The 22,761-nt window shown below is 39.2% G+C and overlaps 1 protein-coding gene across 3 annotated transcripts in view; it reads left to right on the top strand.

Moving 5' to 3' along the window:
- Positions 1 to 22,761, top strand: part of HNF4G (hepatocyte nuclear factor 4 gamma) — a 143,127-nt gene that overhangs the window by 35,157 nt on the left and 85,209 nt on the right. The window contains exon 1 of one of the 3 annotated variants that reach the window (XM_075583187.1): positions 22,503 to 22,522. The exons of the other annotated variants lie outside the window; for them this stretch is intronic. The gene's annotated coding sequence lies outside the window, so the exon portion shown is untranslated. Of the gene's footprint in view, positions 1 to 22,502; positions 22,523 to 22,761 lie in introns of those variants that run through there. 3 annotated transcript variants of the gene reach the window in all.

Raw genomic sequence — 22,761 nt, 5'->3', positions numbered from 1 at the left:
CTTCTGACACCATATGTTGCAGGGCACATGCAACTACATACGTGGGTTTCTTGACAAGGCTTATTTATTTAGCCTTAAAAGATATACAGCACACAAAAACAAAAATAGCTTTTCATCAGCAAACAAAAGAAAAAATGGCTTTTTCTTCAGCAAACCAAACAAAACAGTTTATCTTTAGCAGACAGTCTATACATAAGGTAGCTACCCTTTTTCTTTGCAGGGGACAGACAGTTCACAATTCATCTACTTTGCTAATCAGACCTTATATCAGTAATCTCTTCAGCAGCTTACTCCTCTCTCCTCAACAGCCAGCTTCCATGTGTCTACAGCCTGGGGTTTTAACACACCTTGATTAGGCAGCTGGGTTCCAACTAATTGTCCTGAGGTTCCCAGCTGAAGTTAACCTAGTCAGTGCTGCACTGCAGACTAGACATAGGTTTTCCAGGCATATAGCTGGTGGCTTTTATTTACCCTGTCACAGTAACACACTATCATGTTATTGCTGTTCTAAAATATGTTAAATAGCTTTAAAAATGTAGGTCCAAAATTTCCAAAATGTCATAACAAGGTATATACTTTACCACATCTCTATTTTAATCTCTTAGTGTATGTATGTGGATCCCTCAAAGTCAGAGGTAGTTTGCATCAATAAGGAGCCATGAGTCTGACTAGTATGGCTGGTCAAAGAGAAGACCCACAAGATCACTCAGTTGCAAACACACTACTGTTCTCTGCTCCCACACTTCTTAAAAACAAGTAAATAACACATTAAAAATACAGGAATTGGAATAGATCATATGGACTGGGCTGCTGCTTCCTAGGACCAGTGGCACACATCTCAGGAGGAATCTAGAAACCATGAGAACAGTGATAAGTCCATGAAGAGTTTTAGAACTGTAATCCTATCTATATAAGGAGTAATTAACAAGAAACATACCATACTGCACTAACTTGGTCAAATCCAGTTGTGCCAGTTCCAATACTTGCTGTCAAAACAAGATGTTACAACTACATGAGTCCTGGCACATCTAAAGCGATAGACTGGCTCCCGGCAAAGACTTCCAACATTCACAACTAATTGTCTACCTTGGTACAATCATTATATTCACTTCCCCTAGAATATACCAGGCTATGAGAATCTCCAAACTTATTTGAGAGCTCTAGAGTTGAAAAGCTGAACACTATATTGTATTCCTAGACCTGAGGAAGAGAGTAGAACTCATGAAAGTTTGCCTTATAATATCAATTGTTAGTCCAAATAAAAAAGCTACCTAATACTGAAGTGCTATTTTACTCTATCACAACTGGCCTAACAGAGCTATTACTACTTAATTCATAAGGGAAACACAACACTTTAAACAAGTTACAGCCTTTAATTGTTAAGCAATTAAACATTTCGTAGGCCCATCTTCATTTAGATATATTAATAAATATATCACCGTGTACAACAGAACACCCTAAAAAACATTTGATCTACATTTACACTTAGTGCAGGGTGCCACTGTTGACATCTAAGGCCTCGTCCACACTGCTCGCAAAGGCGTACTCAGCGCAAACACGATTCAAACAAGATACGGCCCTCTATGGGGACGGCCCCAGTCACTGCCGCCACGTGTCTACAGAAAGACAAGATGAGCAACCGCCTTTGCCAAAAGACAATATTTTTGTCTTTTGGCATGGCAGCTGAGCGTTTGCCACGTCACGGCGGCAGTTCAGCCAATGAGGGCGAACCAGCTGCGTGACGTCATGGCCATGCACCCGCCACTGCCCCCCCCCACATCCTCCCCCTCCCCACATAACCCCCCCCCCCCGTCGCGATCTCCTGCTCTTCTCCTGATGTGCAACCCCAGGTCGCGGCTAAAACTGGTGCACGTGCCGCCAGGCACTCCGACGCGAGCGTGCATGCAGTGACTGTGCCTTGAAGAAGTGGTGGTCGATGGGAAGCGCAAAACATGTGGAAACAAAAAATATATATCTAATAGTGCAGTATAGTTATATTATAAGTGAAATATGTACTTAACCTTACTCGGTTGAAACTGAGTAAGCTGAGTAAGCTGAGTAAGCTGAAACGCGTAGAGTGACGTTGAGAGAGGATCCACAGCTGTCTCGCTGACCAGAACAGCCCAAACCCGCTGACGTCACATCCAGATCTGCTGGAACGCAGCCGTGCGACGCACGCCGAGCAGAGGAGAAGCAAACAGCTAAACCAGAGGCGAGATCAATTGTGTATCTAAATGCCTAATAACAACTGATATCATGTGAGTGTATTGTAATTCACTCCATTCTAATACAGTTTTATACAGTCTGCACTATGTTTGGTTTTCTGTGCTTAACCATTTAAGGAATCCACACATACATCATTGCTGAAGTTGGTTAACTCGTCCTCAAAATTGAAGAGGCAATATCTAAAGATACCGTTACGTATCTCGATTCTCACTTTTGTGAGTATAACAGCTATAGACCTAAAGAAGACATATTTCACTTATAATATAACTATACTGCACTATTAGATATATATTTTTTGTTTCCACATGTTTTGCGCTTCCCATCGACCACCACTTTTCATACCTACCTGGGATTGAGAGAGCAATCCTGCTTTGGGTCACAGCTGCATCAAAAAAGTTTGTTTGTATCACCACATTTATATTCACCTTGTTTATAAATTGTTACTATTGTGTTAACACATGTTTTAATTATAAATAGAGCGCCACTATTGATATATACCCTTTGCACTTGAGTGACTGGGCCTTAGCTGAACTACTCAGGCTCTCATAACCTTAAGACCACATAGGCCACACAAGCTCTTAGGCTTATTACATACAGCCTCTATACGCAAGGCATGTCGCCTACAAAATCCTCACCCTATTTTTCTGCAAACATATTACAATTAATGTATTGTCCCAAAAGGTCCATTACAAAATTCACTGCTTTCATTATTTTTTCTGTAGAGAAATGCAAAGTATCTGTGCACATTTGCAAAAATTATTGAATGTAAAAAAAATTGAGCAAAAACCTTTACAACAATTATGCCAAGTACAATTATTTAAATTGAGTATTTACAGATACAGCCAAAATGTTACTAACAGACCTGTCAACTCACTGATTTTCTGAATCTGACTAATTTTGAGTTAATCTCACTGATTTTTAGCAATGGTAGAATCCTACAGTGCATTTCAATGGACTGATAAAAAACAGTACATAATTCCGAAAAGAAATCCTTAGACTCATTCGAGATTTATGCTTCATAACACAATAAAAGAAATTCATTTTATTTATTTATTTGTTTTATGTGTGTACAGTATATGTATGTGTAGATATATCAGTGTTAGATATTTTTTGAGTATGTTATATATATTTCTTGACAGTTGGTTGGCTGTGTCCATCTTTTTTATATTTAGAGTGATGTCCAAGACATTTCATTGTAGTTGTTAGTGTTCTATGATGATATAAATAGTATTAATAGGTGGAAGTTGTAAATATAAAATGAGCGTTGAAAGTATCAGCTGTAGCTCAATGAGAAATCCTTTTTTAGGTAGTACGTAGTGAAATTCTGTTATGGTGGCATTCATTTCATTCCCACTTAATTTAAAGATATGATTGTGTAAAAACAATGTATAACTATGACTGTACTATTGACAGTGTTTAAATGGGTGTTGGCTCTTTACTTAATACTTAACGACTAATGTATCATTACATTACAAACAAAGAGAATAGTAATTTCAAACAACAACCATTACTATACTGTACAAAGTCTTGATTTTTTTTCTTTATATTTGCACTATCTCTCAGACATTTGCTGCATGAGACAGCATCTCTTGGTATCAAACTGTTTGTTCCAGTTTTTGTGCCATGTGCTCCACTCTGTGATTTAGAGTGTCAATAGGAGGAGGTAGGGATGAGTTATATCAAGGGTGCGGCGGTTACAGAGGCCCTGCGCATCCCCGAAGGCATTTAAATTAAATGTCGGGCACTGCGCGAGGCCTCTGTAATTTCCCTTACCTTGGCTTCGGGCAACGCATCGCCATGGAAAACCGGCGTCAAATGATGGGCCGTGGTCACGTGACATCACATAATGTTGCAGCGTCATTTGATGCCGGAGCCGAGCGGGGGGGGGCACCAGCAGGTAGGGAGAGCAGGAAGGGGGCACAGGGGGAAAAGGTAGCGCACCCTTGAGTTAGATAACGCACAGATTATAATGAAATGCATCAAATACAGATTCACAAAGTATGAAAAATCAGTGAAAAATAAAAATTCTACTGAAAAAAAAAATGTAAGAAGTTTGGTATTTCGATTTTTTAAAGTGGCAAAATAGTAGCCATGCAGCTGCATTTGTTTTACAAATTTGATTGAATTTTTAAATGTGAATGTAATCAAAAATTATATGCCCATTTACTTTTTAGAGTTAATCAAATTTGCTATGAATTGTTGTATTGAAGCGCACTTTTTCACTGTATCAAAATTGGTGATTCACCAACTTTGACTAAACACTAAAAGTTTGCACATCTCTTTTATAAAACGGTCTCTGTTCATCACTTTTTAATCCTGTATTTGTGTAAAAAAAATCAGCCAGGTCTAAATTGGCATTAACTATTATGGCTAACAATTTGTCTAAAATGTAGGAAACTCCGACATTTCATGCTAACAGAAAATGGAGGAATGCATTAACAAAAACCATGACAAATTGTATTCTATGAAGAATTCTTATATTGCTCCTCTTAATGGTATCATAACCTACAACCAGTCCCCTGTATATTAATCTAGGATCTACAGAACATTACTAAAACCTAAAATATATATTTTTTATAAGAAAGGGGAAAATACTGTAGCATTTGTGTATTAATTAAAAAAAAGATACACAATCTACTTTTATAGCGTGATGTATAGGTATGGTGATATAACAAAATAAATCCCTTCAAGCTAGACAAATGTCTGCCACTTTAATTCCAATTGATTTGAATGTGATATATTACTTTCTTATTGAAGGAACTCTAGTGTTTGTAGCAATTACCTAGAAGTGGTGAGGGAACACAGAAAGACCAGAACAGATTCAACAAAACTCTATGCTATTATGAAGTTCAGAATGTAGATCAAGTTGAGTCTACAATTTCAGAATATAGAGAAAAGTCGTACAGTAGTTATTTTATTCATGAAGTGCATGAATATCATGAAGTCTGGAGATATTATTTTAGCTTGAATCACCATTGATTGAACCAACAAAAAAAATTCCTCCCAGATGTAATAGTATGCTCAGAATTTTGAAATCTTAGCAGTCTTATACTGCAGAGGTGCGCAACCTGGGGGTTACGCAGCACAAAATTCTCTGTGGGGGTGCGGTGTTTACAGACGCCCCGCGATCTTCCTGAAGGCATTTCAATTAAATGCCGGGGAAGTGGCGAAAGCCTCTGTAACTTCACTTACCTTTGCTCCGGCGGCTTCTGGTGACACGTCGCCATGGCAATGCGGCATCAAATGATGCAATAAGGTCACGTACCGTTGCGTTGCCAGGGCAACGTGATTTTGTGATGTCCGAACGCTGGAGCCAAAGTGTGGAGGGGAAGGGTCAGCTAGCATGGGGGGCATAGGGGGAAAAGATTGTGCACCCCTGTTATACTGTATAGTGCATTGTTTAACTAAATTGATGTTTTATTATAATACTATAATACATATTATCCTTCTTCCAGAAGTGACAATGGTGATGACATTTTCAAAAATTAAAAAAGGAATTGAATTCCTCAAAACAATCCTACCAGAAATATAACAATCATTTACCCTAGTTCTAATTGAGAAATACCTTTTGTCTTTTTTCTATTTAAATAATTCAAGTTTATTGGTATTATTTTACATAGTTACATAGTAGATGAGGTTGAAAAAAGATGTACGTCCATCAAGTTCAACCTATGCTAAATTTAGACAACAGATACTTTATCCTATATCTATACCTACTTATTGATCCAGAGGAAGGCAAACAAAAACCCCCAGAGTCATATCATCCAATGATGTCTCATAAGGGGAAAAATAAATTCCTTCCTGACTCCAAGAATTGGCGATCGGATTAATCCCTGAATCAAAAGATTTCCCATGTATACTTATTTGGTATATCCCTGTATACCTTTCCTATCTAAAAAAGATGTCCAACCTTTTTTGGAACAAATCTATTGTATCTGCCACCACAGTCTCCATGGGTAAAGAATTCCACATTTTAACTGCCCTTACTGTAAAGAACCCTTTCCTTTGTTGCTGGTGAAATCTCCTTTCCTCCAGCCTTAAGGGATGGCCCTGAGTCCTTTGTACTGCCCGTGGGATGAATAGTTCATTTGAAAGCTCATTGTATTGTCCCCGAATATATTTGTATATAGTTATCATATCCCCTCTTAGACGCCTCTTTTCTAATGTAAATAAATCTAATTTAGCTAGCCTCTCCTCATAAGTTAGAATGTCCATCCCCTTTATTAATTTGGTAGCTCTTCTCTGCACTCTCTCTAGTTCAATAATGTCTTTTCTTAGGATTGGTGCCCAAAATTGTACTTCATATTCAAGGTGAGGTCTTACTAATGCTTTGTAAAGGGGCATAATAATGTTTACTTCGCTTCCATCCATTGCCCGTTTGATGCAAGATAAGATCTTGTTTGACTTTGCAGCTACTGCATGACTTTGGGCACTATTGCTAAGCCTACTGTCTACAAGCACTCCTAAATCCTTCTCCATCAAGAATTCCCCCAATTTATCCCCATTTAATTTGTAATTCGCCTTTTTATTCTTGCATCCCAAATGCATAACCTTACATTTATCTGTATTAAACCTCATCTGCCATTTACCTGCCCACGTTTCCAGTCTCTCCAAGTCCTTCTGAAGAGAAATTACATCCTGCTCTGATTCTATTACCTTACATCATCAGCAAAGATGGAGACTTTGCTCTCGATGCCAACCTCAAGGTCATTAATAAACAAGTTAAAAAGCAGGGGTTCCAGTACCGATCCCTGAGATACTCCACTCACGACTTTAGCCCAACCTGAAAAAGTTCAATTTATGACAACCCTCTGTTGTCTGTCCTTTAACCAGTTTTCAATCCAGGTGCATATATTATTACTGAGTCCAATTTGCTTTATTTTGTACACCAACCTCTTGTGTGAAACCGTATCAAAAGCCTTTGCAAAATCTAAGTAGACCACATCAACTGCATTACCCTGGTCTAAATTCCTACTTACCTCCTCAAAGAAACAAATAAGGTTAGTTTGGCATGATCTATCCTTCATAAATCCATGCTATTACTAATAATTTTGTTTTCCATTAGGTATTCCTGAATATTATCCCGTATTAAACCTTCAAGAAGTTTCCCCACTATTGAAGTCAGGCTTACAATGCTGTAATTCCCCGGTTGTGATCTAGCTCTCTTTTTAAAAATAGGCACCACATCTGCTTTTCGCCAATCTTGTTGTACTGAGCCTGTGGAAATAGAGTCCTTGAATATTAAATATAATGGTTTGGCTATTACTGAGCTTAACTCCTTGAGAACTCTTGGATGTATGCCATCGGGGCCAGGTGCCTTATTTACTTAATTTTTTCAAGTCGCTTATGAATTTCTTCCTCAGTTAACCAATTGTTCATTAATATGGAGGTTGTGGTTCCTCCTGCGGCACTACTATTAAACCTGATTCTTCCCTGGTAAACACAGAGGCAAAGAATTTGTTTAATACCTCTGCTTTTTTCTTATCTCCAATAATCTGTCTACCCATCTCACACTGAAAGGGCCCTATATTTTCTTTTCTCATTTTTTTGTTATTAAGGTACTTAAAGAACATTTTAGGGTTGACCTTACTTTCTATTGCAATCCTTTTTTCATTATCCATTTTGCTAATTTGATTGCCCTTTTGCAATTTTTGTTACACTCCTTATAATTCTGATACGATGTCTCCGTCCCTTCTGACTTAAAGAATCGAAACACCTTCCTCTTCTTATCCATTTCCTCCCCTACCTGTTTATTTAGCCACATTGGTTTTGACTTAATTCTTTTTCACTTATTACCCAAGGGTATACACTGATAAGTGTGCTTTTCTAGCAATGTTTTAAAGACTGCCCATTTATCTTCTACATTTTTCCCTGCAAAAACATCATCCCAGTGTATTACTTGTAGATTAGAACTCAGTTTATTAAAATCTGCCTTTCTAAAGTTTAAGGTCTTTGTTGAACCCAAGTAATCTGTTTTTTGATAATTTATTTCAAATGAGACCATGTTATGATCACTGTTACCCAAATGTTCCAGGACTTGAATATTTGTTATTACTTCTATATTGTTTGATATGACCAAATCCAGTACTGCCCCTCTCCAGGTTGGTTCCTCAATAATTTGAGTCATATAATTGTCTTTAAGCACCCCCAAAAACCTGTTTCCTTTTGTTGTAATGCTAATCTCATTGCCCCAGCCTTTACTAATTAAAAAATATATATATTGTACACATGACTACCTGCAACTTCAAATTGTTTTCACGTCCATTAGCAACTCCCATGTGTGTGATGTCCATGTGTGTTGAGCAACATATGCTCTCCTTCCACAGGAAAAATTGACTTTCTTTATATTCTCCTGTTTGGTCATATACTGTAGCAAAGAAATTACATGAATAATTTATGAATGCATCACCATGGGGTAGGGCAATAAACTTCAAAGGTAAAAAAAAGCCAAGTGAGGCTGCCCCACTTTTTTTAAAGCACCAAATCTTTCGTACTTATACTGTACCATTTAGGACCAAGAGGGAATGTATTTTCCCTTTATGCCCATCTTTGCAAGGCTTACATTATACAGAACTCTGTTTTTATTTGTGGATTACAGGTTGTTTCTGCTGCATTTCTTGTACTGTATTTTTTAAATAAATTTGTTTTGTCGCATACACACACTTGTCGACAATCTTAAGCTTTCCTTTTTGTTTTGTGAAAGTCTTTTTTGTTTTAAAAACTTGAAAGCAAAGATGTTGAAAATTGGTCCAGGCGTAATACCATAAGAATCGGAAATATGTCTTAGGAAGTAAGCAATAACATACTGTCATTGATTCTTACCTCTCATGCCTTTTCACATCCCTGGTCCCAACTTTAATAGAACAACTCCAAACTGACAGAGCCCACAGGGCCCCAAAGCCTCAAAATCTGATGGCTCACAAATAATGAGATATTATTGTCCAACATTATTATTTCCGAACCAAAGAGGAAATCCTTAGAGCCTCTGAAACCAAATAGATTTTAAGGGATCCATCCTACAAATCTTCCCAGATCTGGCTCAAGGCAAAATGTACCTTGTCACTGGTTACAACCAGAATCGCCCAAATCTCTGGACTCAACAATGGATCACTAAGGAAAAACAAGCGATGGACTCAAATACCATCAACTTTCCTTAAATTACATATTCCCAATAATTTAATTTTATAAATATTTACATCTCATTCTAACTAAATATAAAAATGACACACCTCTAGAAATTACCCCATTTGAGTCCCTGTATAATTCCCAATCCCTAACAAGGGGGGGTCGCCTGGGCGTACATCATTCAATACAGCTTTTTTTCAGGGGAATCTTTAAAAGAATAATACATGCTGGCATGGGAAAAATACCTAAACATCCCCCTGCATATGGATCTCTGACATGATATTTGGGAGGCAGCAGCCAAGAACTTTATGCGTGTTGTAATAAAAGGATATATGTACAACATTTTGCCCTGTTGGTACTTCACCCCTGTCAAGTTGCACTCAATCTACCCTGGTGTGTCTCCCCTATGTTGGCGGAAATGTGGCAACCCGAGTTCCATCAAGCACATCTGATGGGAATGTTTCAAGTTTAAACCCCTATGGGACAAAATCCTCTGTTTAGTAGAAGACCTGTTTAGTCTCCATATTCCCAGAGAGACCCTTATTTTGGTTGTGGGTGCTCCAATTCCCAATTCAAATAATCTTTAATCCAAATGAATCACCCACAATGTTAATGCTACACATTGCTCCATATCCCATTTGTGGAAAAGTAAAACCCCTCCTCCCTTCCAATGTGTTTGCAATAAAGACTGTCATACTTTCATGACTCAACCAATAGGTTTATTGACACCTGGGAGACCCTTGTTCACACTTCAATAAACAGAAAAGGTTTTAAGCTGTACAGTATATAAGTTTAATGATATCCCAACATAGAGCTCAAACAAACAAAAAACAAATAGTTCCACTATAGATGTATAAATATTAACAACTGTGATGTTTATTTTGTTCCAATCTCAGGACCCGCCTTATTCCACCTCATACCCTCCTCCTCCCCTCATTCACTCCTAACCCCAAATATAATTGAATCCATATTCCTTCTTCTGTAAACTGGGATTTAATGTGTTGATTTAGTTCTGGTACCCTGATTATAAAATGCTAAATAAAGTAGGTCATGCAGATCAAAAATTGGGGGATTTTCATATTTACTTTTCTCCTCTTGCCCTTTAATGTGATGTTTTTATTTTTTAAATATGATGCTTTGTTCAGGAGATAAGAAAGAACAGTTGGAATATTAACTGTCTTGGAGGTCAAAATGGATGTTTTCCCCAGAGCCCTCTTCAGTCTGGGGTTACCATGGTTCACCTATCTAACTTTGGCTCTGTCAATAATGTTATGATCTTCTGACTCCATCTTCCCATACCATACGGCATCTACTCTTACATCTACTATTTTCCATAAATCTACCACTATTCAGTTTTTAAAGCATGACCACATCTCCTGCTATTTCATTTTCTCTGAAAGATCCTTCCTTCCTGTACCATATTTATGACTTTGACATAGTTGAAATTTTTGCCCTTCCCCTTTCTTATCTCTTCTTCATGTACACTTTGAGGTCTCTATATAAGGTTTTAAATGAATACCTTGCACAATCATTGTTAATAATCCATACTGTACAGTATATATTTTTTTCTTAATTAGTTATTGTTATCAGATCAGTAACTTTTAGCTTACAGTATATATTTTGCCTGTGGGTTTCTGTGGCTCTTATTTTTGCCCCTCTTTTGCATTGAATTATAGTTTTTGCACTATAGCCCACTCCTCTAATTTACCTATATCTTTCCTCATTCCATCCACAACTTCTTCAATGTATTTTGTTCACCTGCAAAAAAGCGTAGCCTTCTTCAATTTACTTATCAAAGACGAGTACTAAAATAACATAGAGGTACAGTAAACTCCACTTGATAGTCTTTCAGACCACATTTACTTCATCTGTCTAGCTCCTATAACTCTCTTTTTGTTATGAATCTGACTACTTATGATATAAAGCCATGCTGTTCATCTTGTTTCCAAGTCTCCTACACATTTTAAACAGTGTCAGAGCTGAAATATAGATATATTCACTTGTGTTAAATATGATATGTGTTTAACATGATCTCCCTCAGTAAATCAATGTTAGCATCGATATTGAAGTTTGTTGTATGCCAGATAGGGCCTTATTCAGAAAGCCTCGATAAGGCCCTTATCGAGCATTTATCGATCAAAATGGCTACTCGTATTCAGATAGCCTCGATAAGTGCTCGATAACGGCCTGTATCGACGCAAAATTTTATCACCATCCGAAATTCGCCAACTGAGCGGCGATCAGCCGCTTATAGACCATTTTCGGAGGGTTGATAAACTCGCGCGATTCAGAGACCCGCGAGTCGGCTGTCGCGGCCTATCGCAGCCCATCGCAGCCCTAAAAAGCGTTCTTCTCCCCAAATCCAATTCACCACAAAACTTTTGGTAAATTGGTGGGGAGATGGCCTCGATGAGCTGCGATGTGTCGGGACTTAGAAAAAATCAGGCCCCTTTCCTGCCTCGGATTGATGCCGGGCGTCTCCGGAGCTGATAGCCATTAATAGCAGCTCTGGACCCCCGGGCATGCATCCGAGGTAGGAAACATGCATGTACAGCAACTTAATTACCTTAGCGGCTAACCGCTAAGGCAATGAAGGGGTTAAACACCCGTGCCAGGCTTACTGTAAAAACATACAATACTGTCGCTAGCGGGGGTGGGTGAAGAGGCAATTTGGCCCTTAGTGGCTGTTTAGGCATTGCGGGGGGGTTGCGGGGGGAAGTACCCCAATCTTCTTTTTTCTTTCTTTAATCACCTTCTTCTATCTTCATCTGTCACCATTTCTTGTTCTTCTTTATCTTCTTTCTTCATCTGTCAATCCAAAATACCCCATGTTAAATCCCAGCCGATGCTGTCACGTCGGCTTCTTGGGCTCAAATGAGGCATCACGGCCTTAAATAGGGCTTGTGATGTCACATTTAGCCTCAAAATGGTTAACAGCCACCTGATTGGCTGTTAAAACCATGTTCCGACTTTAATTTTTTTTTTTACATGACGTCACTTAAAGGGAATGATGCCAGCCAATCAGAATGGCTGTGCTTCATTTGCCTTTAAGAGACGTCACAAAATCCAAGATGGCCGCTGTGTCACAAGGTATTTCAGCCAATCAGAGTGTGGAATTGGTTCACACGATCTGATTGGCTGAAATACCATGTTATGCCGGCCATCTTGGATTTAGTGACGTCATCTTAAAGGCAAATGAAGCACAGCCATTCTGATTGGCTGGCATCATTCCCTTTAAGTGACGTCATGTCCAAAAAAAAATTTAAGTCGGAACATGGTTTTAACAGCCAATCAAGTGGCTGTTAACCATTTTGAGGCTAAATGTGACGTCACAAGCCCTATTTAAGGCCGTGACGCCTCATTTGAGCCCAAGAAGCCGACGAGACAGCATCGGCTGGGATTTAACATGGAGTATTTTGGAATGACAGATGAAGAAAGAAGATAAAGAAGAACAAGAAATGGTGACAGATGAAGATAGAAGAAGGTGATTAAAGAAAGAAAAAGAAGATTGGGGTACCTGAGCCGAATCTTCATGGCGGATGGCATCGGATGCTGTTGGAGGCCTTCAAGGTACGTGAGCTTCCTGTTTCCCCGGGAGTCGGAGGGCCACCGCTTCTAATGGTAAGTAATATATTCAATGTTTGTAAATGTCTCTTTTTACAGGTTTAATCTTTGGATGTGTTTTTTGATTTTTTTGGGGGAGGCACATTGACTGATAATATATTAATCTGTACCTCTTTAGGGTACAGATTAATACATTATTATGACAATATTTGGGGGGGCATTTCTCGCTTGTTATTGCTGTTGCTATTTTTCATTGCAGTTTATTATGTGGATGTGATTGTTTGTTTGTTCATGCTTAATGTAATAAAAGATTTGCGATTGGTGTTCGCTTGTACTTAATGTTATATTATGTTAGCTAATGTGTTTTATGGTTACTTCAGAGATTGTTTTAATTTATTTCTTTGTCATTTAATGGTTACATTCATTAATGTTGGAGTAATTCATTGTTTGGATTGGTTAGTGTTACTATTCATTTTGAGTTGGTTTAGGAATTAATTGGTTTGATTGGGTAATGGTTTAATTAATTGATTGTTGATGTAATTGCTTCTATTGATTGGATTAGCTGGCTACTGATTTTATTTAGTGACGTTGATTTTTTAGAGTTTAGTTATGTTTTATTACTGTGTGTCTTGTGTATTACTGTATTGTGATTAGGGTGCCCATTGAGTGCTATAGAGGCTTATCATGCCCATATTATTATTATATGGGTATGATGTACCACTATACTACTCAATGGGTATAGGGTGGGTATAGTCAGTCAGGGGTGGGTACTTAGGCCTCCCGGGTCAGGGTGGGTTAACCCCTTAATGACTATAGCGGTCAGTAACCGCTAAGGTGATTAAGGGGTTAGGGGCCATTAGAATGTATTTATTTTGTATATACTGTATGCTTTCTGGCAACGGAGGACAGAGGGTCCTGCTGTTGTGGTAAGTATAACTTTATTTATTTATTTTATTTATGTATGCTAATGCAGTGTTTAATAATGGGCAAATAATCTATTATCCATATCTGGATAATAGTTATTTTGCCCATTACTGTACTGTATGGGTTTGGGCGGAGGGGGTGGCGTGTATTGATGTTTTTTTAAATATTTATTAATATACATTTCTTTAATAGTGTAGAGGTACAGGGGGTCTCCAGAGCTGAACCACGTTGGTTTTATGTCTGGGGACCCCCTGCTTCTCGAGATATAGGCACCTTTATGGGGTGCCGGTATCCCTCTGCATTGAAATGTCCCGCGTCATGTGACCGGGACATTTCCTTGCATAGGAGATACCGGCACCCCATAAAGAGGCCTGTATCACGGGAAGCAGGGGGTCCCTGGACATAAAACCAACGTGGTTCAGCTCCGGAGACCCCCTGCACCTCTACACTATTAAAGAAATGTATATTTAAATAAATAATTTTCGGGCGACATTTCAGCTGGGAGAGGCGGCTCTCTCAGAGCAGCTCTCTCTGCAGCAGAAATGAATCGCCGGTTCAGGCCTTTTCAGAGGGTTGATGCTATCGCTGGCAGCAACACGCCCATTTTGGACATTTTGCTATCACTGGTAATCGAGCCTTTCTGAATACCGTGATAGCAACACCCAAAAAAACGGCATTTTACATTCCCTGGTGATTTTTTTTTATCAACCCTCTCTGAATAAGGCCCATATTGTTTTCATTCATTTCCCTACTGTGGCAGTCATATACTTTTCTTGGTCCTCAGTCACCTATTTCAGTTATGTTTCAAGTATTATAATGCAACAATGCTCTTTTCTCCTATTCAGTTTAATAATTTAGGACATGTTTCTTTACTTAAAAAAATTAGGTTCAATAGCTAATTTGAAATAGTACGGAAAAATGTTTATATACTTTATTGTACATACTTATTTGGTATGGTACAGTATAGTTTGGGAACTTGTGAAATCAGACCTATACAGTATAAGTTAAGTTTGGTAAATCAAGGATGTATTTGACTGTTATGTTCCTACAGTATATAATACAAGTGATGATCATGCAAAATCTTATGATGTACAGTTCAGAGTCAAAGGATATATGTATGTATATATATATATATATATATATATATCCTTTGGCTGCGTCCATAGATGGACAAGCAGCGCTGAGGGGTGCGGACGCTCAGCACTGAGCCCCTGCATCCTCAATGAGGATGCCTTGAGAGGGGGCTCACGTGAGCGTCCGCAGGCGTGCTCAGGCTTTGGAGTTTTCAGCCGAGCGCCAAGCTGTTTTTCAGCGCGCTGTCGGCTGAAAACATCCAATCAGCCTTCAGCAGCGTCAACGTCACACGTGACATTGACGTCAGTGCGTTGCGGGCGATTGGCCCAGTGACGTCACTGCCCCGCCTCCAACCACCTCCCCCCACGGCTCCCTTCACGCACACGCTGGCTCGCCTGCAAGTCCGTGCAATCGCGCTGACTGAAGCAGGCGAGCCTCAGCGTTAGCGCGCCTCCGCTCTCCCCACACCTCTATGGCCCGGGCCTTTGACGCTGAACTTTACATCATAAGATTTTGCACGATCATCACTTATATATATATAGCAACAATTGAACACAGGGCGCAAATAAGTAAATGGATGATAATAAAGTGTTACAATGAATCTGTATCTCGAATAGACGTATCCGAGATCTCAATAAAATCCCAACATCTTCAAATCCTATGGTTAATAAAGAAAAGCCACAATAGTGAAGTACCGATATTAAAATTTATGCACAGCAAGACGTTTGGCTACTTACAATGTAGCAGATGAAAGCGAACAGTGAGTGTATGCCACCACACATGCAATCAAAAGGTTAATCTCCCTCTCTCTTCAGAAGCGTCCGTCTGCAAGGTGATTGCTTCTAACGGCAGAATCCCTTGGTAAACAGTGTTAGGTCCACTTGAGAAGCGTCTGTCTGTTAAGCTGTTACTCTAGTAAAAGGATCCCACGATATCTGCTCCAAATACAGTTTCTTGTCACATCAGAAGGTATTGGGGAATAGCGGACTTAACCGCTATTGCGGTCAATGCGTGAGAAGCGTAACGCGTAGGGTTGTTTAGATTGTTTAGATTGTATTATATCCTAGTTCATTAGTCCGCTATCATTGCCCCCATACTGTCACTGTAATAGGAGAATATTATATATGTTGGATCGGAGTTACCATCGGTTAAGTCCGCTATTCCCCACAACCTCCTGACATGACAAGAAACGGAACTTGGAGCAGATAATGCGGGATCCTATTACCGGAGTAACAGCTTTACAGACGGAAAGTCACAATAAGGATTCTTGCGCTCGCGCTGTCCTATTTAAAAGATAATCAGCTTGCAGCAGTGCGTGTAGGAGCCACTCCATAAGATACTCCTATGAAAGAAAAACTCCTGATAGAGTTTTTCAAAAGACAAAACAAACCCACACAAGCGCACCACAGATTAGTAAAAGGTGTATCAGAAAATGTAATAAAGGTCATTGTGACCAAAAGACAATAATAAATAAATAAAATGTACAAAACAAAAACACATAAAAATACACATATGAAGCAAGTACTATGTATGGTACATCACACCCTATAAATACTAAACCAAAACATAACTTCAGTGAAGTAAACAACTAGATGAGTTAAAAATACATCCACTGAGGATGTCTAATTACTCCTAGAAAGAATAAACCCAATTGAGGGGAACAAAACTAACCGCAAGAAGCGGTAGCAGGGGCTCCGTGTGGACGCAATACTGTCCGGACACACGAACACACGGCAGAATAACCTCTCTGCAACCACTTCCTAGGGATCTCGTTCCAGCCAAAGGGAGACTGCGCACAGCTGCCTCTCGTGACCCCTACCGGTTTCACAATCAATGCTTCGTAAGGAGTGTACCTGATAGGACCTCTAGAACCATCTGAGAAGGGACAAGGGTTTATTCTGGTGATAGTAGGCTATGCCACCATATACAGGAAATATGGAGAACAAAAGCGCACTAGCAAAAACGGAGCAGGAAGGACCCAGAATCAAAAATAAATTAAAAGGGCACTTTAATGTGACAAAAGACCCATCCAACGCGTTTCGAACGTCACAGCGTTCTTTTTCTTTTCTTGTTCCCTTGAAAAAGAACGCTGTGACGTTCGACACGCGTTGGATGGGTCTTTTGTCACATTAAAGTGCCCTTTTAATTTATTTTTGATTCTGGGTCCTTCCTGCTCCGTTTTTGCTAGTGCGCTTTTGTTCTCCATATTTCCTGTATACTGCATATCTGAAGCTGCACAGCCTGCCTACCACTCCTAGGATGCGAGTATTGCTTATGTTCAGGGGAACCTGCCGATGAGACTGAGGGTGAGTGGGCTTGTACCATCTGCCAACTGTCTTCAGGAGGATAGTACCCATACCATTGCATATTAAGTACTTTATTATACTCATTTTATTCCTTGGTTTAGTGGTTTGGCTTACTTCATTTCATCATACCTGCATTAGAGCGCTTTAGCCTATTTTTTCTATATGCCACCATATACCCTGAGTTGTTCCCTCTGAGAGCAACTGCTAAACAGGTGGCCAACAAGTTGGAGCTGTTCTGACAGATCAGACTTCCCCAGGTAATGTTAACAGACCAAGAAATGAATTTCTCGGCTAAATTGATGCAGGATCTGTTAAAGTAAAGAGGTCACGTTAGTTTGGACATCAGTATACCATCCACAGACTGTCTAGTGCAAAACATATGTTGGGTTAGTCGGACGTCACCAGAGTGACGTCAGTGAGGAGCGGCGGCTCATGCGGCTGATGCGGTCTGATATCTGCAAAACACACGGCTTGTATAATCTTTTTTCCTCTCTGCTGTTGGGGTTTGCCGCAACCCATACCCACACGAACCACTGTTGGTGATTTATGTTGTTCCCTTGACTGTGCAATATGCACGAGCACCTCCTGCATAGCTGCATGTGTTGCAGGACTCACCGCTATATACTAGCAGGTTATTACCAGTGGTTACACAGCAGTTACTTTTTGGTTCAAGGCGATTTGTTTATATTGTGGCATTGCCTGATTTATCCTTATACAGGCATTTGCGTTGCATGTTCATTATATTGTGTCTATAGAGTATGTATGTGTGATATTTGAGTTCCAGCAGACCACTGGCTACTATGCTTCATGTGTTGCATTTTTGACATCTAATAGCCTATATACTGCAACAGTATTGTTAAGGTACAACTGGTGTAGTTAAGTGCTGTCTAAACAGACACTTTATATACAGTTTATCAATCCGTGTTAATCAAGGCTACTATATAACACTGTATATGTTAGCAACATATGTGGACCTTTATTAGCAATATATCCCATACAGTCACTCTGATTAGAACAGCAACACCCTGTATGTTGCAAACGTACACCGCAGAGCCTCTGACACCGTAGGAGTGGGAAGGTAATCTTCTGTCTGCAGAATCCATGCAGTAACTCATCAGAACCTCCACTATTTCCCCACTCCACCGCTCCCACATGGGGATTTTAAACAAATATTTTAAAACCTTTTTTACTATTGAATGTAATGATTAGATGTATTAAAGAATTTTTTGTTTTTTCGTCGGTTCCACACCCTGACAGGGAACAGTGCGCAGCCTCTTGATTACTAGGAGCAATGCATTAATATATAGGGTAAGAGTGCAAACTACTAGGGTGCTTTACTGAATTCTTTTTGAGTTCTCTTGGTTATATACCATCCACAGACTGTCTGATTGTTAGAAAGCTTTAACCGAACGCTAAAGAGTATGTTAAGGAAGTTTGTAATTACTGATAAGAGAACTTGGGATGAACTTCTCCCCTTTCTGCTATTTACCGTGTGAGACTTTCCACAAGTTTCCATGGGATTCTCCCATTTTGAACTCCTACAGTATATGGCCACTGACTCCAGGGTATCCTAGTCTGCCTAAAGGAGAACTGGGAGGAACAGCAATCCCCTTCTAAGAATACCCAAAGGTGTTTCCATGGTACCCACTTCAAAGACCAAATCACCTCCCACTTTTTTTCACTTTAATATGTGATCCCCCTAAGATTAATTTTAAAACTGTTGCTTTAAAGGCAAGTTCCCCTTACACTAATTTCTCTGCAAGGACTAATATACCTATTGCTGATATTAAGGCCCCTGCTTTGAAGACAAGTCCCCTTTCCCTGTAGTGTTTGATGTCCCTATTATTCGAAGGTTTCTGCTTTAAATACAAGTTCACCCTTTCTGATCCCCCAGCAGTGTTTGATATACCTATTTTACTTTATTAGTGATTCCAAAGCTGCCTCTTTAAAGCCAAGTTCACCTTCCACTAATTTCTCAGCAATGCTTGATTTACAGTACCTATTGCTGATTCTAAGGTAATCATGTCAAAGACCAGCTCCCTTTTCTCTGATCACCCTGCAGTGTCTGTTATCACAATTGATGATTTTCCGGTGCTCACTTTTAAGACGAGGTCACCTTTCACTAATTCTCCTATAGTGCCTATGACCTTTGTTGTTTCGCAGGCTCACACTTCAGAGATAAGATTACCTTTACTTGAATCCTCTGCAGTGCCTGGTATAACCACTGCTGGCTCTAATGCTCCTATTTAAAAGACAAGAACACATTTCACTGATTCTTCTGTAGTGCCTGTTATAACAATGGCTTATTTTCTTGCACCCACTTCAAAGACAAGCACACCTCTCTTGGATTTTCATGTAGCATCTGATGTACCCATTGTTGATTCTCTACGTGGTGGGCACGGGAAAATGCAGAAGTTTCGGGCAATAAGTGTGAGCTCAGTACTGCTGATGCATCAACATTTTCCAAGGTAAAGAGGAGGAGAAAGAAAAAGAAAAGAGGTTCTCAATTTACAGAGAAAGATGTAAAAAAGTAATTAAACAAGTGGAACAATAACATTCAGAAGTGCAGGTGCACCGGATGAAGCAGAATGTGCTTTGGAGTAGGAAAAGAGCAAATCCCTGTGTCTTTAGTTAGAACTTTCTCAGATAAGAGCAGACTCTGAAAAGAAGAAGAAACACGTTCTGACACTTCAGAAATACTACAGAGCTTGTTTCCATGGAAGAATGGAGAGAGAAAACTATTGCCATAAATGCTCCACAACTGTCATAATACAGGCTGCTTACAAAGGGATGAAAGATTGTCCACTTTATTGCAAGACTAAAGCAGCCTGCATTCATCAGTCAATTTGGCAAATTCAAAAACAAAGCAAGAATTATGGACATTTGAAGTAATATGCGATTGTGCTCCAGTCAAATGTTAGACAGTGTCAGCAACAAAGACGCTACAGGGATGTGAAAATAGCTGCGTACTCAGAAACTCCAACGGAGAGATTCGCATCCAGCGATTGACCTTCTGACGGGCTTATACAGCTTGTGCCTGAGTCCCCATATTTGCTGCTACTCTGCATGTTCAAGTATTCATTCACTCATCATGAACTGGTATCTATGTTTTTACAATAAGCTTAGTAGAAAGTCTTGGCCTTGGAATTAACGATGCCTGTAATGTCATCTGAGTCTTCCTATGACTATATAAAATCTGAATCTTCATGGGACCCTACTCATGGACCGCTGTCTTTTTTGTCCAAAGAAACAGAATACTACCAACAGCTTAAGTCTTCTGATCCATTCTTCATATCAAAACTTACTGAACCACTGCCTTTTGTCTCAGAGGTTACCATTGACACATACAGTACACACGTTAGTACCGGACATATCGCAAGAAGAATTATGATCGATGAAAAAATATGGTATGTGATTGGATTCCAAGGTAAAAAAAAAGACAATGAACAAAAGTAAGATGGGAGGAGGAAATCATAAAATTTGGCTGAGTAACATAGAGAAAGGATTGCAACCGCAGTAAATGGACGATCATTAGTGAGTTTTTCAACCAGCAGAGGATTGACAAGGGCTGAAGATAATTATTTGATGTTATTGTAGCAATAACGTGACATTAAGCCTATGCTAATGAGCTAAATTATGGCTGTCATTTTTGCACATAATTGTCTTAGTAAATATGATGTTAACTCAGGGAATATACAGTCCATTTCTGTTTTAGGTAATGTCACGTTATGTGCCCTGATTTAACATAGTTTAGTGAATCATTAACTAAGCGATCTATTTCTGACTATTCATCTGCAGTTGTATTATGGAAAAGATTGCAGTCAATTTGCAAACCATTGGGAAGATATATAGACTAATGTGCTTTTGAAATATTGGTTATGGTAGAATGCTGACTCCATTTGTCTTCATGTGCTACTGTAGGTAAAAATGATACCTCCTGTTAATAACAAGCGACCCCACAATTGTCTGTTTATCAACAATCACAACTTAAGGGACCACACTCTAGATGAAAAAACATATTTCTTGGTACACAATACCCATAACCACAATAGTTACATTTACCTGATTTGTATCAAAATAACGAATTCTCTCATTGGTAGAAAATATTGGCAGGTGAAGTTGCATGGTTCCTGGTAATACCAGGTACAAAGGTCTATTGTCATTAAGGAACAAGACTAAATAAACATGTTGGAATATGATCACATTATTGCTTTCTTTTCAGTTTAGTTGTTTTATTGCACTACTAATGGATTCAGGATTAGCTGTGAAAGAGTATTGAGAATATAAAAATGATGTTGCAAATAAAAGTGTTTGTCAGCATGTCCCGTAAATTGTTTCCCATGCAAACGTTAACATGATATTCATTTAGCTCAATATAACTATAAAATGCAATTATTTATAGCTTTTGATCAGCTTATTTATCTATTAATTTATTTGCAAAAAAAGTGTGTGTGCTACAGCGCTAATGCTTAAATAAATAGTAGTGTGCTATAAACTCTACCTATAATAGCCAAAGTGCCTAAACTAATAGGAAGGCTGCCAGGAACAATGAATAGATACAACTATACACACACAGAATTAACAAAAAATAAACCGGCGCCTAAAAAGTCAATATTGTAGTGAAAATCCAGACCATATAGCAAGAACCAGTCCCGTTGAACTAGAAATCCTCTGATGATTCTTGATGGTTGTCTCATGACATGTGAAAAGAAAACCAGAAACCAATCATATTGTATAACTGGATAGGATATTAAAAACCATAACATCTATAAAATTATGTGTTTAAACAAATACACACGTGTACAACACTTACAGACCCAGGTGACTGCTGATAAAACAAATAAGACTTACAAACAGACAACATGAAGCATACAAACATATACTATCTCTAAAAAAACCTGTAGTAAGCCAATTAAAAATGACTAATTTAATATACAAATATGTGACATACACAGCCAGATAAACACAGGCACAGCAAGTAATTTCTCCACGGATAGTATCCACACCCAGGGGCTGAAGTCTCCACCGGTGAAAGACGGTACCCCAGCTGTGTGAACCGCCATTCGAACGGAGCTCCCCGCTGTGTCTCCACCTCCACGTGCAGCTCTGTATATCGGCTGTACAGTATTCACTTGTGTAAGATTGCGCGAGGGAAGGAACAGGTGCTCAATGTTATGTTCCAAACCAGCAGTGTCTGCTATGGTGCGCGCGCATACGCGGAAGTGCTGGACCTCGGCACTGCGTTCCAAAGCGACAGTCCTGGACTCTGGAGCAGGAATTAAGTTGAGGAACACTGTTTGAATGTATGTTTCCTCAATAACCGTGTGGTAACTTGATTGAAGTGAATAATATTACTTTGCTCTGTTAATGTAAACTCAGCTCCTCAGTCCTTATTCCACTGGGAAAGTACATGGTAGCGGACCAGACTACAGTTCACAGGTCTGTAGTCTAATGCTGACTTACAGTGCTGCCAAATATTGATAAGATGAAAAACCTATGAGCAACCTATGATAGTGAGCAAAACATGGTGTGTGTGTCCTAT

The sequence above is a fragment of the Ascaphus truei genome, chromosome 2, assembly GCF_040206685.1.
Source record: "Ascaphus truei isolate aAscTru1 chromosome 2, aAscTru1.hap1, whole genome shotgun sequence".
In the NCBI taxonomy this organism is placed as follows: Eukaryota; Metazoa; Chordata; class Amphibia; order Anura; family Ascaphidae; genus Ascaphus; species Ascaphus truei.
Note: the sequence above shows the minus strand (reverse complement) of the source record. Positions and strands in the feature narration are given on the sequence as shown.